Source organism: Phalangium opilio, unplaced genomic scaffold, assembly GCF_054372755.1.
Source record: "Phalangium opilio isolate 3A_F unplaced genomic scaffold, DU_Popi_V2 ptg000032l_1, whole genome shotgun sequence".
NCBI classification, from domain to species: Eukaryota; Metazoa; Arthropoda; class Arachnida; order Opiliones; family Phalangiidae; genus Phalangium; species Phalangium opilio.
The window spans coordinates 7,937,683-7,955,016 of NW_028324159.1; the positions used below are offsets into that span (position 1 = coordinate 7,937,683).

Sequence of the window (17,334 nt, forward strand, 5' to 3'; positions counted from 1 at the left end):
AAAAGTAAAGAAATCGAGTTCATTTTGCTTTTCTCATATCTGGTGGATTTTAAAAAAGCAACGAAAGTGTAAAATCAAACGGCACGCAGTGTTCCAAAGTGGGCTCCCTCCCAAGTACTGACTGCGCTCGACGCTGCTTAACTTCGGTGATCGGACGATAACCGGTGTTTTCAGCTTGATATGGCCGTTGCGGAGAACACTATTAAGTAATTCAAATTTAAAACTAATTATATTCATATCCCTTCTGGTGTGTTTCTAAAACAAAAAATAAAGAAATCAAGTTCATTTTGCTTTTCTCATATCTGGTGGATTTTAAAAAAGCAACGAAAGTGTAAAATCAAACGGCACGCAGTGTTCCAAAGTGGGCTCCCTCCCAAGTACTGACTGCGCTCGACGCTGCTTAACTTCGGTGATCGGACGATAACCGGTGTTTTCAGCTTGATATGGCCGTTGCCGAGGACACTATTAAGTAATTCAAATTTAAAACTAATTATATTCATATCCCTTCTGGTGTGTTTCTAAAACAAAAAATAAAGAAATCGAGTTCATTTTGCTTTTCTCATATCTGGTGGATTTTAAAAAAGCAACGAAAGTGTAAAATCATACGGCACGCAGTGTTCCAAAGTGGGCTCCCTCCCAAGTACTGACTGCGCTCGACGCTGCTTAACTTCGGTGATCGGACGATAACTGGTGTTTTCAGCTTGATATGGCCGTTGCGGAGAACACTATTAAGTAATTCAAATTTAAAACTAATTATATTCATATCCCTTCTGGTGTGTTTCAAAAACAAAAAGTAAAGAAATCGAGTTCATTTTGCTTTTCTCATATCTGGTGGATTTTAAAAAAGCAACGAAAGTGTAAAATCAAACGGCACGCAGTGTTCCAAAGTGGGCTCCCTCCCAAGTACTGACTGCGCTCGACGCTGCTTAACTTCGGTGATCGGACGATAACCGGTGTTTTCAGCTTGATATGGCCGTTGCGGAGAACACTATTAAGTAATTCAAATTTAAAACTAATTATATTCATATCCCTTCTGGTGTGTTTCTAAAACAAAAAATAAAGAAATCAAGTTCATTTTGCTTTTCTCATATCTGGTGGATTTTAAAAAAGCAACGAAAGTGTAAAATCAAACGGCACGCAGTGTTCCAAAGTGGGCTCCCTCCCAAGTACTGACTGCGCTCGACGCTGCTTAACTTCGGTGATCGGACGATAACCGGTGTTTTCAGCTTGATATGGCCGTTGCGGTGAACACTATTAAGTAATTCAAATTTAAAACTAATTATATTCATATCCCTTCTGGTGTGTTTCAAAAACAAAAAGTAAAGAAATCGAGTTCATTTTGCTTTTCTCATATCTGGTGGATTTTAAAAAAGCAACGAAAGTGTAAAATCAAACGGCACGCAGTGTTCCAAAGTGGACTCACTCCCAAGTACTGACTGCGCTCGCCGCTGCTTAACTTCGGTGATCGGACGATATCCGGTGTTTTCAGCTTGATATGGCCGTTGCGGAGAACACTATTAAGTAATTCAAATTTAAAACTAATTATATTCATATCCCTTCTGGTGTGTTTCAAAAACAAAAAGTAAAGAAATCGAGTTCATTTTGCTTTTCTCATATCTGGTGGATTTTAAAAAAGCAACGAAAGTGTAAAATCAAACGGCACGCAGTGTTCCAAAGTGGGCTCCCTCCCAAGTACTGACTGCGCTCGACGCTGCTTAACTTCGGTGATCGGACGATAACCGGTGTTTTCAGCTTGATATGGCCGTTGCGGAGAACACTATTAAGTAATTCAAATTTAAAACTAATTATATTCATATCCCTTCTGGTGTGTTTCAAAAACAAAAAGTAAAGAAATCGAGTTCATTTTGCTTTTCTCATATCTGGTGGATTTTAAAAAAGCAACGAAAGTGTAAAATCAAACGGCACGCAGTGTTCCAAAGTGGGCTCCCTCCCAAGTACTTACTGCGCTCGACGCTGCTTAACTTCGGTGATCGGACGATATCCGGTGTTTTCAGCTTGATATGGCCGTTGCGGAGAACACTATTAAGTAATTCAAATTTAAAACTAATTATATTCATATCCCTTCTGGTGTGTTTCAAAAACAAAAAGTAAAGAAATCGAGTTCATTTTGCTTTTCTCATATCTGGTGGATTTTAAAAAAGCAACGAAAGTGTAAAATCAAACGGCACGCAGTGTTCCAAAGTGGGCTCCCTCCCAAGTACTGACTGCGCTCGACGCTGCTTAACTTCGGTGATCGGACGATAACCGGTGTTTTCAGCTTGATATGGCCGTTGCGGAGAACACTATAAAGTAATTCAAATTTAAAACTAATTATATTCATATCCCTTCTGGTGTGTTTCAAAAACAAAAAGTAAAGAAATCGAGTTCATTTTGCTTTTCTCATATCTGGTGGATTTTAAAAAAGCAACGAAAGTGTAAAATCAAACGGCACGCAGTGTTCCAAAGTGGACTCACTCCCAAGTACTGACTGCGCTCGACGCTGCTTAACTTCGGTGATCGGACGATAACCGGTGTTTTCAGCTTGATATGGCCGTTGCGGAGAACACTATTAAGTAATTCAAATTTAAAACTAACTATATTCATATCCCTTCTGGTGTGTTTCTAAAACAAAAAATAAAGAAATCGAGTTCATTTTGCTTTTCTCATATCTGGTGGATTTTAAAAAAGCAACGAAAGTGTAAAATCAAACGGCACGCAGTGTTCCTAAGTGGACTCCCTCCCAAGTACTGACTGCGCTCGACGCTGCTTAACTTCGGTGATAGGACGAGAACCGGTGTTTTTAGCGTGATATGGCCGTTGCCGAGAACACTTTTTAATAATTGGAATTTAAAGCTAATTAGATCAATATCCCTACCGGTATGCTTCTAATACATTAAAATAAAGAAATATAGTTCATATTTTCATTATCTGATTGAATTTAAACTAGTTGGGAAAACCAAAATATTACCTCTCCGAGTCGAGAATATTATGTATCCCTAAGTCTCCAATGAATACGTCGAGACTAACACCCTCCATTAATCTAGATCCCAATAGGTTAAATTTTAATATACATTTTTGCCTACCCTCAACTCCATTAATGAATTAACGATTATCGAAGGATTAGACGTAGTGGCAAATATTAGCGATAGTTTCAACGCTTTCTTATTATTACTCAATATATTGAATGGATATGCTAATCGGTCTATTCGTAGACATATCAGAACTTTAAAACACGAGAAAGATTTGCCATAGAATCCTCCTTATGAAATAATATTTGAGATAACGCAAACCCTTTTTGTTAGAAAAAAATATAAATAACCTTTGACATTCGCGCAAATGAGTTGGAATAACCCAAATAATAACTCTCAGTCCGGGAAATTCCTTTATTTCATATTATTTTTCCATAAAAATGTCTTCATTCATGACGCACATTGTAGTAGCTGCATTCCTGAAATTTAAAACAAGTATTTGTATGAACTCTTCTAAGCCTGTTCCTTGGAACGTTTAAAAGTACAAATAATCCATTTTTGAATATCTAGTAGTAACAGGATATTACACAGAGACGTTCTTACATTATTTTATCCACGAGGTCTTTAAAATACTCGTGTATTTATTAAGAGATTAGAGAAATCCTGACCATTACCATCATCCACTTCATCCGATGAAAAAATTACTAGGCTAATTTCAGTTGTTGTATTCATTGGTACACTAAATATGTTACACATGGCAATAGTTCGTTACAATCACGACATGTGTTCCCGTATGTACATGCACTTACTCTCCAACTGTCGGAACATAATCAATCCCAAAAACGGTTCCTTTCTCAATCAAATCACGTTGAGTAATTGTAAAAGTTTTAAGTTAATGTATTAATCGTAAGGAACAGACTTATGATTGAAATATTGACATAAAGAAGTACTTGTTTCCGTTGAGAAAGCATTATTTTTGTTTTTGAGTTGAGTAGCTCCCAACTGCGCCACAAGCATCCGAACTCCCTTCCCATAAGTCGTAGAGAAGGTTGATGGTTTTTTCTAAGTTATTGTAGTTGCTGGCAACTTCCAAACATTCCACAATCACATTCAATGGAATGCCGTTTAAATAACCGAAAGCAGAGATCATTGAAATTTGATTTGGATATATTATTTTTGTCTTAAAAATAATCGTGAAATTGTTTTTGGCCATGATGAAGCAGGCGATCCAGTTACTCGTTGAAGTACATTCCACGCATTAAATTTTCCACGAAATTTTGAAGGTCTTTGAGCCATCTAAAGCGTTGTACGAAATGAATGTATCTAATATCTACATGATTACGAAAACAAAGATATCCTAAATAGATAAAATTCGGCTAAGGTAAGCTCTGACAACAATAGAAACAATAAGTATCCCACTGACCCGTTATTATTTCTCCAACGCACTACAGTGCGTTGCTTAAACTTTCAAATTTGTTATGAACGATTTCCCCTAACATTTCTATGAGGGCGTTTTCTTCGAGCATTACTTTAGTGACGTAGCTTTGAGTGAGGCAACGACAGTGCTGCCAAACAAAAATTGTTCTACCATAAAGTAGCTTTAAGAAACTTTCTTCATTTGCTTAAAGGGGCTTAACAACAGTTTGACCCCGCAAGCCTCCGGTTGCGCCCTTTAAACCCACCGACCGAGCCTCGAGGCATTATCCGCTTATAAACAGAGACTATTGAGTAAGTTTGAAAATCTTAAATATAGTTTCCTGGCAGTTTAAAACACGCCATCCAGAATTGACACAAACAAATTAACTAGTTGAGTTCTAAAATGAACAGAATGTGAAAAAAGCATACAAAGTATGTTTGAATAAATCACTTAAGCCATGTTCACACTTACGCAGGATAAACCGGTTAGAAGCGCTAAAAAAACACTCTTAAATCGTATTCTGCCGTTCACACGCCACTTTGAAAGCGTTTTGAAGCGCTTCGAACCGGTTTATCCTGTGTAATTGTGAACATGGCTTTAAAAGTGAGAAAGTGGTTCCAAAACGGCTTTCCAATCTAATCTTATGGACTTCTATATAAGCCTCAGTTTTTAGAATAACTGATAATATATGTTCCACAAGTGTGCCATTTAATATAACTAGTAAAGCTAAAGATTAACTTAAATATTTTCCAGACCATCTCCCTTCTTAGTCTGTAAGGCATCGTTTTTCGAGTCTCAACTATCACATTCGTCACTCCACGACTAGTACCCAGGAACAGTTGAGCTTTAATGGCACAGTTATGTAACATAAATCATACACTTATGCAGATATTGTATTTATTTGGGTTTATTATAATTGTGATTTCTTAGAAAACCCTTTTAGGCTATACGAACTTATAATATTACCTAACATTTAAAAATTGGCCCTAATATTTTAGGGTATCATGGTATCCTCTTTCTTAGCCTCGAAACACACGAACTTTGACAAACCTTTTTAAGTTTGGAAGTAAAATCTATTTCGATAGCTCTGATCAATTTGAGAGCTTACTTGGTAAGACGTGTCCGGGAGGGCTGACACTCGATCTCTGTGTGCACCTTAGTTAACAGAGTTCAGCTCAGACAGTGCATTCTGAGTTCACGACACATTTTACACCTGATTCTTTCAGTGTGTACCTTCTCGATTGCGGTTTACAACTTGCGTTAGCCTAATACTCTAGTGAGCACGAGCATCACAAATCTCGGGCTGTATTAGCGAAATACCAAGATCATGTCACCCTTGATTAATTTTTTTCTCCACCAGCTAGAGCTTAAAAACATTTAAGACAGACTCGGGTATAAATACATCAATGTATGGCATTCTCATACAAATAAGTGATTAAACATAATCAAGCACTTACAATTTGACTGAAAGAAGGTAGGTATTATAAATACTGTCGTTGTCAAGGCGCAACACTAATTCAAATCACAAATAAGTTATAACTCGGTATCAATGTGTCTCGATGCAATAAAATTCGCCCACGCACTGGCAATAGTTCACGAAATTAGACGAAATATTGGTTTTTTTTATGAAAATGATCGGCAAAGCGGGGAAAGGTTAGACAAGAGAACCTCTACCTTCTACTCCGAATGACAATTCTGTAGATCTTTTTATTGACTTCGTTATGATCTATTGAGCTTCTGAAACCCATTTTCTAGGAAAATAGGTTTTGGCTTTCACCCCTTTTTTGTGAAAGCCTACTTAAAGGGTACGCGCAGCTTCATTTGAAAAATCTTTCATTTATTTAAGAAAAGATAGAATTTCTTTCAAAGAATCCAAAAATATCAAACTTTTTACTCTCCGATTTGTAGTTATTTTGAATGATAAGTTTGAAGATATGAAGTTTCTACCCCCATTTTTCAAATTAGACCGCCATTTTACCAAAGTAAAATGACGCCAGAAACTTGTCTTTCACTAGAGTGTTTTTGGGTCGGGATTCGGGGAAACGAAATCTTCAGTTGGGCGTTCCGGACCGGCCAGACTAGTTCCAGTTCCCGCGCTCGACTGCGTCGTCTGCAATCACGGATCAATTCTGTTTTGGTTTTTAAGAAGCGGATAATTTAGCTGAAATTTTGGTAATTAAATTTATTTAACTGTTATGTCTTCAAACTCGAGTAGTGAGTCGGATAATCTGGTCGATGTGTTGTCGGATTTTTCGATTACTTTAAGCGGTTTGTCGGATTCTAAAGGGGAGGGTGCAGTTTTTAGGCCTAGGATTCATGAAAATCTAGGTGCACAACTATATCAGTTCGAGCCTGAGGCGCGACCTAACCCCCACCAGATGAAATTGTGGAGGAGCCAAAGAGAAGGGCATGAACGACTTAACAACAATAACTGGTAGGCATTTAAATTAATCAAGGCTACCATATTGTTAACAAAGTTTTGTGATGAACGTTGCTTCTAAATAACCAGGTGTACTTGTAGGTTTTGTGTTCCAATAAGCTCCGTGGAAGAGAGTATTTGTTGCCAGGAGATAAGAAAAGTGTGGGACAAAATCCAAGCCCATCACACCTGCATTACTCAGCACCCTGGCATAGAATATGTATATCTAAATATTTATAGCTTGGAGGCTGTTTTTATGAGTACTGTGATAACAACATCGTTATACCCAATTATGCTACAATTCACAGGTAAACCAACTACACCAATTTATTTATATGCATATGTGTCCTAACAAACTTAGCATCTAACCACTTAAATTTTTAATTAGAACGTACCGCTACATTGCTTACCGCAAGTTCACCAGATGGATCCACAAGCGTTTGAGACGGGGCCAAAGACGCGCAATTCCTAGCTGCGTTTTGACGAAGATCAGAACTGCATTACCATCTGAAGAATATGCAGAGTTTCGTTACCCACCCATTAATGACTAAATTAAAATAATCAAGAATGTCACAAGGGCTGGTTCATAACAGCCACATCGAACTCAAATTGGTTGCACTTCTTCTGGTTAAACTATAATTGTATTCCAAATTTATGGTATAAAGGTATGCTAACGTCCTAAACTTATTTTAAAGAGAGAATGACATCCGCTATAACATTTCTCGTATTATAGACAATCCTCATGGCCTAAGTGTGAGAATGTTTAAAGACAACGATGACATAAAACTCAGATACCGTGTAAAGAGGAGGCTAATTTGACGAATGTGAAATGATTCTGACAATATATCTTTTGGTATTATTTTTTATTAATGGATGTAATGATGTGTAGCTTATTAGAACTACCACATCGAGCGACTGGCTTTATTTGCCTTAATTTTCTTCAACTCTAAAACGTTTCTTTGTCTTGTACGATTCAATTGCTTCTGATTTTTCAGGGTGAACATATTGAGCACTTAACGGTCGTGCAATTGGTACGGACTCGACTTCCCTATCATATTAATCTTTTGCATTCTTCATGCTCAATTATAATGGTCTTTCTTTAAAACCCAATACTAACTGTTCGCACAGTTTGGATACCTGATTTAGAGTGCTTATGGGCCGATAATCGGATGGGTCAGCACGCGAGCCTTTTTTATGAATCTGCGTTAGATTCGCCTCCTTCCACAAAGTCGGTACGGTGCACGAGGCAAAAGACTGAGATATGAGAAGGTGGATGGGTACAGCTAGAAGGGAAGCTAGCATCTTCAGAAGATTGGGGTGGAGACCGTCAGAACCAGGGGACTTATTGACATTTAAGTGAGAGAGGAGATGATGAATATCAAGTAGGTCGCAAATGAAATGGCTAAAGGTGTTGGGCGGCTCGGCGACAGAGGAAGGTACCAAGAGCAGTGGGGGTGTAAGTGGTGAGAGTTGTACAGTGGCCGCGAGACAAGTGTTTAATAAGGACGCACTATCTAGGAGTGTGGTAGTGAGTGAACCGTCAGGTAACTTAAGTTGAAGGATATTGAAGCGACACTTACGAAAGCTATTGATGTGGGAATAAAAAGGTCTAGGGTTGGTACTAAACAGTGTCGTGAATGAGTTTTCGTAGTGTCGTTGAGTATTACGATAATGAGTCGTGTGGGCGTTGCGGGCATTATTATAATCGTGCCGAAGTCGAGCAAGGTTGGAGGACGGGGCTAACTTAGACTTAGGCTTGTACAAGCGGTGCCAGGCCTTCTTTTTGAAAATAAGACTAGCTTGAGAACGTTGGGCAATGGAAAGTGTGGCACGAGGTTTAGTGAGTGGGAAAAGGAGCGTAGATCAGTTTGCAGTAGGGCAAGGAGGGCGAAATAATTGGTATCAGGGTCACCCTGACTGAGCACTAGGGACCAGTCGATGGTAGATAAAAAGTTACTAAACAGAACATAATCAGTTTTGAAGAAGTCAGGTTTAGGGACGTGGATAGGCTTGGAGGCTGATGGGGCAACGTTAAATAAAATGGTGCCGTGGTCACTCGTGCCTATGATTGGTAACAATGATGGAGAATGAGCCACATTTGGGTCAGTAATAAAGATTAGGTCCAGGGTATTATCTATACAACGTGCACCCCCGTCACGTGTAGAAAAATTAACAATTTGTGTCAGTGAGAAGTCTAACGCGGCATCACAAAATAACTTAGTTGCCCGACATGTGCCAGGTTTAGCGGCGGTATTAGACCAGTCAATTAGTGGGAAATTAAAATGTCCTAGGAAGAGTAGTAGTAAATTGTTATTATCACAGTACTTGGCTAATGCGATTATGAACGCGAGTAATGGGTCGTGATTTTTGTATGCTGCATTGTTTGAGCGGTAGATGAGGCAGATGATGAGTTTAAACGTTGGTTGGGAGATTTCGATGGTTAAAATGTCAAGACCGTCTGTGTTAGGAGCAAAATTAACCAGGCCAATGTCACTATGGCTTAATGTCAACACATTTAAGGTAGAAAGGAGATAAAAAGCAACGCCACCGTAATTGCTTGTCATTCGATCTTGTCGGTAGAGAGTGAATCCGGGAATGGAGTATTCACTGTCTAAAACTTCAGGGGACCACCAAGTCTCTGTGAGCGCTATGAGAAAGAGTTTGTTCACAGAAGCGAGATTTGTGAGTTCAGCCAGTTCGTAACGAGTTAAACTACGGACGTTGGTCAGAAGGGCCACAGACTGTGTTGTTTGGAGTGAGGGTAAAGTAGGTGTAGAGACAATTGTGGGGTCAGGAGAGACCGTGGTTCCGTAGCATTTTAGATACGTCAGAGAGCTCGGACGAAAGACCGGAGTATGGGCTTTAAGAGTTGATGGTGCGATTGTTGTAAATGTTAAGTGAGAACGTGAAGGTGGGTGAAAGTCAGCGGCGTGGGGATTTAACACAGAGGCTAAGTTTGTATTGCGTGGCAAGAAAAGCCGGCGGATGGTGATTGTTGAGGAATGGTGGGGGACGGGAAAAGGGGGCCACGAAACTGGAGTTGAGATGGACGGATTGCCAGCCGCTGGAGGTGGAGACGGCACTCCCATGGGGAGAATGTTTGGGTGAGTTGGGAGCGGGCCGGACAAATAAGGGCCAGAAGACGCGAGGAACGGCGCGCTGAAGTGGGATGTTTTAGGTAAAGTGTTAGTCTCGACTTGAATTGGAGAGGTCTGTGATCCACGAAATGAGTTTTGGGTCTGAGATTCGTGAAATGAGTTTTGGGTGTGACGTGGCCGAGAAACCACCTAACAGTTTCGTATAGTGAGATCAGTTTCGCCATTGGCTTCAGGACGCGAAAGTTCGTCTATGGCAGCAGCCTGTTTCGTACGTTGGGCGGTGGTGTAGTCTGGACGCGCTTCTAGTGGGAAATTAGGGTTGACATTCTTCATAGACCGGAAGTGATGATAGATCAGTCCTTTATGGCCAGGCGAGAGGAGACCTACCTTGACCGGCCGAGGGCGTGCACCCGAAGCATGAATAGTTTTGCCAAGTCGGTAGAATCGCACAAAGGATTTAATATTACAGTCAGACATTAGAGAATTAATTCGCTCGTGGTCTTCGGGGGATCCTGCTTCAGGGAGCCCAAAAATGAGGATGTTGCTTTGTCGGTTGAACATGGAGGTCGTCTCCTCGTGGACCTGATTAACGAGGTCCGACAAGGTAGGTGAGCTGCTGTCAGAAGGTACAGCAAGGCGTTCCTCGAGATTACTTTTTAAGGACGAGATAGCTTGGTCGTGGGTTTGTATGTCGGCGCTAAGATTGGTAATGACGGATTTGGTGAGTTCGTCATATTGCATCGCTAAGCCAGTAGAAAACTTGGAAAGCGAGGCTTCAAAAGTTTTTATTTTGGTCGAGAGAGACAAAAGGTCAATGCCGTTAGTTGCAGTGTGGTCATTTTTAAATGCCACAGCATTTTGGAGGTCATTGACGTCGCATTATAGAGAGTTTATTGCCTGAGTAAGATGGCAATGAGAACAGGGCTGAGATTCCAAGGCAAACGTAACGAGAAAACTATAGTGACAAGTGGAACATGTTGTCAGTTTAAACCGTGGGAGATTTAAGTTCGAGGAAGAGTGGGCCGAGGTAGAGGAGGTGCCGTAGTTACTGTTTAAAGGCCGAAGAGAATCAGGTGTCTTCGAGATTGGTGAGTTAGCCCGCAGCTTTGGAGGGGTTCGCGGCAAGTTCGGCATGATGAGGTTGAGAGTAAATTTCAATTTCAGAGTGTCGTACGAGGTCGCATTAAGAGTGAAATCACAAGGTTAAGACTTCTATTTCTTAGGCGAAAGCGAATTAAAGATAAAATCGGAGTGAAGTTAATCACAAGGTTGCGCAAAGTCTTGAATCTGGCTCACAATTACCCGCCAAAAAAACTTATAGTTTTATCTATGGGCAAGGCTTAGTAAGCGAGTTGCTTAAAGTAAATGAAAGGTTCGCGAAATGAAAACTTGGAACTACGTAAAAAAATAATTCCAAGTAAAGAAAGACTCATCAGAGATGAAAAAATTAACTAGTCCGGTTTTAGTAAACAGTAAATTCCTAACAAAAAAGGAATATAAGGGATAGCAAAAACTAAGTCGACCTGTTCCGATAGCAGACGAACTTTTTCTAGTTTAATTACCTATAATTGGTAATTATGTTTAATTACCTATAATTGGTAATTATGTTTAATTACCTATAATTGGTAATTATCTTTAATTACCTATAATTGGTAATTATGTTTAATTACCTATAATTGGTAATTATCTTTAATTACCTATAATTGGTAATTATGTTTAATTACCTATAATTGGTAATTATGTTTAATTACCTATAATTGGTAATTATCTTTAATTACCTATAATTGGTAATTATCTTTAATTGCTTATTTTGTTTAATTATCTTCAATTGCTTATTTTGTTTAATTATCTTTAATTGCTTATTTTGTTTAATTATCTTTAATTGCTTATTTTGTTTTATTATCTTTAATTGCTTATTTTGTTTTATTATCTTTAATTGCTTATTTTGTTTTATTATCTTTAATTGCTTGTTTTGTTTAATTATCTTTAATTGCTTATTTTGTTTAATTATCTTTAATTGCTTATTTTGTTTAATTATCTTTAATTGCTTATTTTTTTTAATTATCTTCAATTGCTTATTTTGTTTAATTATCTTCAATTGCTTATTTTGTTTAATTATCTTTAATTGCTTATTTTGTTTAATTATCTTTAATTGCTTATTTTGTTTAATTATCTTTAATTGCTTATTTTGTTTAATTATCTTCAATTGCTTATTTTGTTTAATTATCTTTAATTGCTTATTTTGTTTAATTATCTTTAATTGCTTATTTTGTTTAATTATCTTTAATTGCTTATTTTGTTTAATTATCTTTAATTGCTTATTTTGTTTAATTAGGTTTAATCTGTACTTCGCAACTAAATTAGTTGGACACCCAAAAGTTATAATGACAATTAAGCTAGCTAATTGCCCTACCATTTTAATTATCTTGAGTCACTATATCCGCAGTAAAACGACATAAGTCCTAGAATGACTTTCTTTATTACTTAACCCAAGCAAAAAAGTCTTAAGTTCCACAGTTTTAGGGTAAACAACGTAAATTAGAGCAGGTACTTAAAACTATTAAAAACAATACTTAAACTTTGTTTTTCTTAATGAAACAAAAATTATCGCCTACTTTAAAAATAGGGCTTTCATTTAAGAACATTTTCAAATCTATCAAACGTATAGTAATTTTTGTAAGGGTAGTTACAAAATGTGTAGGTTTGAAAAATTTCCCATGTTATTTCTTTGGAGATTCTATAGTTTTTCGCCAAAATCTGTGATTAATTTTATGGGAATGAAAACCACCCTTAGCAACTTTATGCTTTATAAAATAAACTATTGGATGGATCATCTGGAAAATTCTACCACATATTAAGGGCCCGGAATAGTTTAATAAACTTAATAAGAAAAAAGCTACAACCAATCCAAAAAACCTACCGTATACATTATAGCCGTCATCAGGCCTATCTAAGGGAGCTGAATTAAAAATATTGTTTGATTTGTTGACAGGGTTTAGTGATAGTGTGATTCACTCCATCATTTATTTTACAAGAAATTTAAACAAAACACTTATCTTCCTAGCGAACCCTTGTGCGTTAGTTTGCATTAATCTACTTTAAACAACAACAAGACGACCCAAGGGCTCGTAATAGTGGAATGGGTGAATTTAAAATTTATCGGCTAATTCCTTACTTTAAATTAATTTTAATTAAATTATAATAAAGTTTAACTTACGAGAATAAAATAAAATGAGGACTAATTAACCCCTTCTTTTATATGAAAAGTGAAAGAATTCGCCGTTAGCTCGAGCATAGAGCGGACGATGGGTTGTCTAAACAAAAGCTTCGCTCTACTAGCGGTAACACAGCGTAAGTCCAACCAAAGCCCGCTCGATCACGCGTATCACGACGCAAGCTACTTGCGCTATAGCTATAGCGCGAGCAGCGCAGCGTCCGAGACCACGGATCCAGTGGACTATGGTCCACCAGTACGTTTCTCTATGATTTTAGCCAGGATGAAACCACGTAAGCCCAACAGAATAAAAAGTCGTAAGTTTAATTATGTATTTAAAAGTAATACTTAATATGAATTGTTTTCTATAAAACTTCGATAGGCACCAAAAATGTGTTATACCTTTCATATAAAACCGTTTTCGGACCTATCGAACATATAGTCTTCAAAAAACGGTCGAGAAACTTTCGCTGTCCCAGCAAACATTTCCCATGTTATTTCTATGGGAAAATTTACCTTTTTTTGCCAAAATGACTGAATAGTTTTATGAAAACGAAAACCACTCGTATCAATTTTTTTAACTACAAAAAAACTATTGGAAGGATCTCTTTGAAATTTTAGTTCAGTTGATTTTTTTAAAAACTTTAACCATAATACGAAAAACGTTACACACAATCAAAAAACCACCTTTATACATTAAACGCAGTATGAAGTTGTTAAATCCCCATATCATTAACTTAGTTTAAAGTGTAAGTAGTTAGTTAACTTTATTTAAATACCAAAACAACACTTATAATTAATTATCCGGGTTTACTTCCAATTATGCACTTCTGTTAGAATAAGCTTCACAAGCGCCAAAATATCTCTTTACATAGCAAATAATCCCTTTGAACTCTTAACCCTTTTTTTACAATGGGCACTCGCGAACTCTCAGTGTTGGGTTTTTTTGGCCATGCCACGAAAACGAAAGACCTCGCTCTGAGTTCGAGAACCTTTAAACCTAGCCACCCTAGGTAGCAACTATTTTGGCACGCAAAAATATTTACTCTTGAAAAGTCATTCCTTCTTTGTTAGACCAAATGGTATAAAAGGGACCTTGCGCCCAAAATATAATCAGATTGAAACGAGCTCTTAGCCTTCTCTCTCATCGACTCGCATTTGGTCTTAACCCGTTTTTTGGGCAGTTAAATACTTAAACAAATCTCTGGCCTAATACTGACCCCTAAAATCGACTCGCCGCTAAATCGCAAGGACTTAGCCATTTTTTAGATAATAATTTAAACCCCTTTGAAACTTTAGCTTTTTTCGTATCAACCAGTCTTTTTTGCCAATAAACTTTAACTTTTTGGTTTTTTTTTCGTTACCAAACTTCAGTCTTTTTTTACTTTAACTTAAACACGGATACTAGTTATCGAATCAGACCTTCAAACCTTTAGATATTCAGAACGCGCTGCCAAATTTTTTGGTGCCAAAACCCGAAATTTAATTAGTAACGCGTTTAAAAACCATTAACAAGCAGTACGAGAAATGCCTCAAGACGTTATGATGATCTCACGCGATTAAAGCCAACAGAACCGGGACCAAACAGTCCGCGTCCGGCGCTAAAAACCTCATGAAAATCAAAATGGGTAAACCAAGTTCCGATTTCGCCGCTATCCAGGGGTACCTTAATATCTTAAAAACCAAGGAACAAACATTAATCGAAATTAACGAATTAGGGACCGTCCATAAACTACGTCACACTCTTATGGGGGTGAGGGGGTTTCTAAATTTGTGACGGTCCGTGACAAGGGGGAGGGAGGGGTTCTTCGATGCGTGACGTCACATTTAGCATTGATTTTGTTACGAAGTCAGTAAGAGGCTGATTGGCTCTCTTATGTTATAGAAGAAGAAAGACAACATTCCATAGTCCACCGTTACAATAATTTACCAAAATTGTTATTCCATCATCGCTTAAATAGTAGAAAATTTAAGCAATTATCTACTATTTACACCTTTATATAGCCAATTTAAATAGCGCATTTAAAACAAACAGCGTAAACTCTCTTATGTCTCTGTTTATTCGCCCCTATTATTTGTGAGGATGAATCAAATCCCCCTGCCGATTGAAATGGTTTCGATTCTTTGGCAAATTTTTTAAATCTCAAGCTCCATTAGTCTGTTTTCGGTGACAGTGTCGAAACCTAAAATTGTGCCCCTTTAACTAAGCTTTATGGAACTTTTTTGAAGCTTATAAAAAGCACATCCAGACATTAAAATTCTAAAGGTCAATCAGAAAAAGCTTAAAAGGGAAGAGAACTTGAATTTTCAGCCGAGCAAAATATTTCTGAGAGGGCGGCATATCACTCAAGAAATTAATCAAATTAAATTTGTAAAGTAAGACAAATCAATATGCGGAGGGGGGGGGTTAAAGAAATGTGACGTGGTTTTTAGGGGAGGGGTCTGAGAAAAGCGTGACGAAGCGTGATCTGGGGGGACGGGGGGGTCAGAAAATGCTTTTTTTCTCGTGACGTAGTTTATGGACGGTCCCATACTCCGCAAGGTAACCTTTAAAGGCCCAGTCACACGTTCGTGCTTTTACGCGCGCTTAACTGAACGGTATAGATTGCACCAAAACCTGGAACACATCCCCGCCATCCGAACGTTGCAAGCGAATCTTGCACAAACGGCAAAAAAAAACACGAGCTATTCGACGGAACACACGGCTTGGTCCCAGTCCACATGCTCCACCTTTGCCGAGGAAGCCGAGTTTGCACGTTCTAACCCTTTGACGATGCATTATCTACGCATGCGTGTGAGACAGTTTGCGCGCTCTACAGTCGTCCGGTCATACGCTCATACGCTCATGCTAGGTTCGTTGCGCAAACCCGGTTGATCCCGAGCGTGTGGAAGGGCAAACGGTGGTTCGCCCAAACCGACAAGCGCGAAGTGCGTAAACATTGCTCTGTCAAAGAATTTATTCGTGCAAACTAGGCTTGTACCTCGGCCACACGACGGCGACCAACCTGTACAGTGCAGTTTGCGCAATAAAGCTGGAACATTTCGTGCGGCCACACCATGCAAGTATGTGTGCGCAAACTTCATTATCATCGTGGATGTGTAAAGAGAAACTTATTGTGTTATTTTAGTCTTTTGACAATATAAGATTGCCCCTCATTTTCCTTCTATATTGCTTTACTTTTAACTTTTAACAGTGCACGTGTGAGTCATAAAGACCCAGCTGAATCTTTAAACTGTCCTATCCAGGCTAACTAGTTTTATTACTTTATTTTTCATGGGAACCGATTCCTTTGGACAAAGATTCTTTAAGCAGTTAAAGTTATTTTTCTTACAAAATATCCAAACTTAAAGCTATCTATACAGTTTTCAACATAATTAACGTAATTTCAAGTTATATTTTATACGTCATGCAAATTTTAGTTCTTGAGCAGTTTTTAGGTGGTAGCACTTATAGTACCAGAGGTAGAATTGAAACGTTGCTTCTGTGAGCAGTGTTCTTACCCTTTGCTTGAGGCGGCGATGCACCTTTTTCTTTTACTCAAGAATGTTATGAGCTGACTACTGCATTACTGCAAGAATTCTTAAATATCTTTTCAAAAATTAATAATTTACAATGTTTGCTTCATGAGACCAACTAATCATGATATCAATTTTTCATGCGACCAACTATCACCCTCGCTCTCAGAACGTATCAACCTTTTACTTATTTTAAACAACAAGTCATACTAATGAACCAAATTGTTACTTTTCAATGAAATATCTCTTAATTTGAATCAAATAACCCATAATTTGAACTCTTATTTAAAACCATTGAAGTTGTTCCTTTATCAGGGAGATACAACTCTTCTCCTTTATCAGGGAGATACAACTTTATATGAACCTTTTTGCATATTTCCCATTACAACTAGAACGAACCATGTCAGGTGGGCAGGGAAGTGGGAAAAGGAGGTGCCATGATAAAAGAGGCACCAAAGAAAAGTTGGAATGACACCATCCACTTCGTTTGTCCCTTCGCACCAGAGATACTAACTTATCTTTCCCTTTCGAACCACCTATGGAACCATTTTAGTAGCACTTTAAGTGCTTAAGTGCAATTACTTGTACCAGTATCAACGTTATTGTACCAATTTTTACTCTTTACCATATTTTACCAAATACCCATGTTACACCTTATAAGTGTTACTTTTCAACCAATAAAAATTACAACACTTTTTACA

At 38.0% G+C, this 17,334-nt stretch overlaps 10 pseudogenes; all 10 read right to left on the minus strand.

Moving 5' to 3' along the window:
* Positions 1-73: 73 nt before the first annotated feature.
* Positions 74-192, minus strand: LOC149685832 (5S ribosomal RNA; annotated as a pseudogene).
* Positions 193-336: 144 nt separating this feature from the next.
* On the minus strand, positions 337-455 carry LOC149685833 (5S ribosomal RNA; annotated as a pseudogene).
* A 144-nt stretch (positions 456-599) lies between these two features.
* Positions 600-717, minus strand: LOC149685834 (5S ribosomal RNA; annotated as a pseudogene).
* Positions 718-862: 145 nt separating this feature from the next.
* LOC149685835 (5S ribosomal RNA) lies at positions 863-981 on the minus strand (annotated as a pseudogene).
* A 144-nt stretch (positions 982-1,125) lies between these two features.
* On the minus strand, positions 1,126-1,244 carry LOC149685836 (5S ribosomal RNA; annotated as a pseudogene).
* A 407-nt stretch (positions 1,245-1,651) lies between these two features.
* On the minus strand, positions 1,652-1,770 carry LOC149685837 (5S ribosomal RNA; annotated as a pseudogene).
* Positions 1,771-1,914: 144 nt separating this feature from the next.
* LOC149685838 (5S ribosomal RNA) lies at positions 1,915-2,033 on the minus strand (annotated as a pseudogene).
* Positions 2,034-2,177: 144 nt separating this feature from the next.
* Positions 2,178-2,296, minus strand: LOC149685839 (5S ribosomal RNA; annotated as a pseudogene).
* A 144-nt stretch (positions 2,297-2,440) lies between these two features.
* Positions 2,441-2,559, minus strand: LOC149685840 (5S ribosomal RNA; annotated as a pseudogene).
* Positions 2,560-2,703: 144 nt separating this feature from the next.
* LOC149685841 (5S ribosomal RNA) lies at positions 2,704-2,822 on the minus strand (annotated as a pseudogene).
* Positions 2,823-17,334: the final 14,512 nt, after the last annotated feature.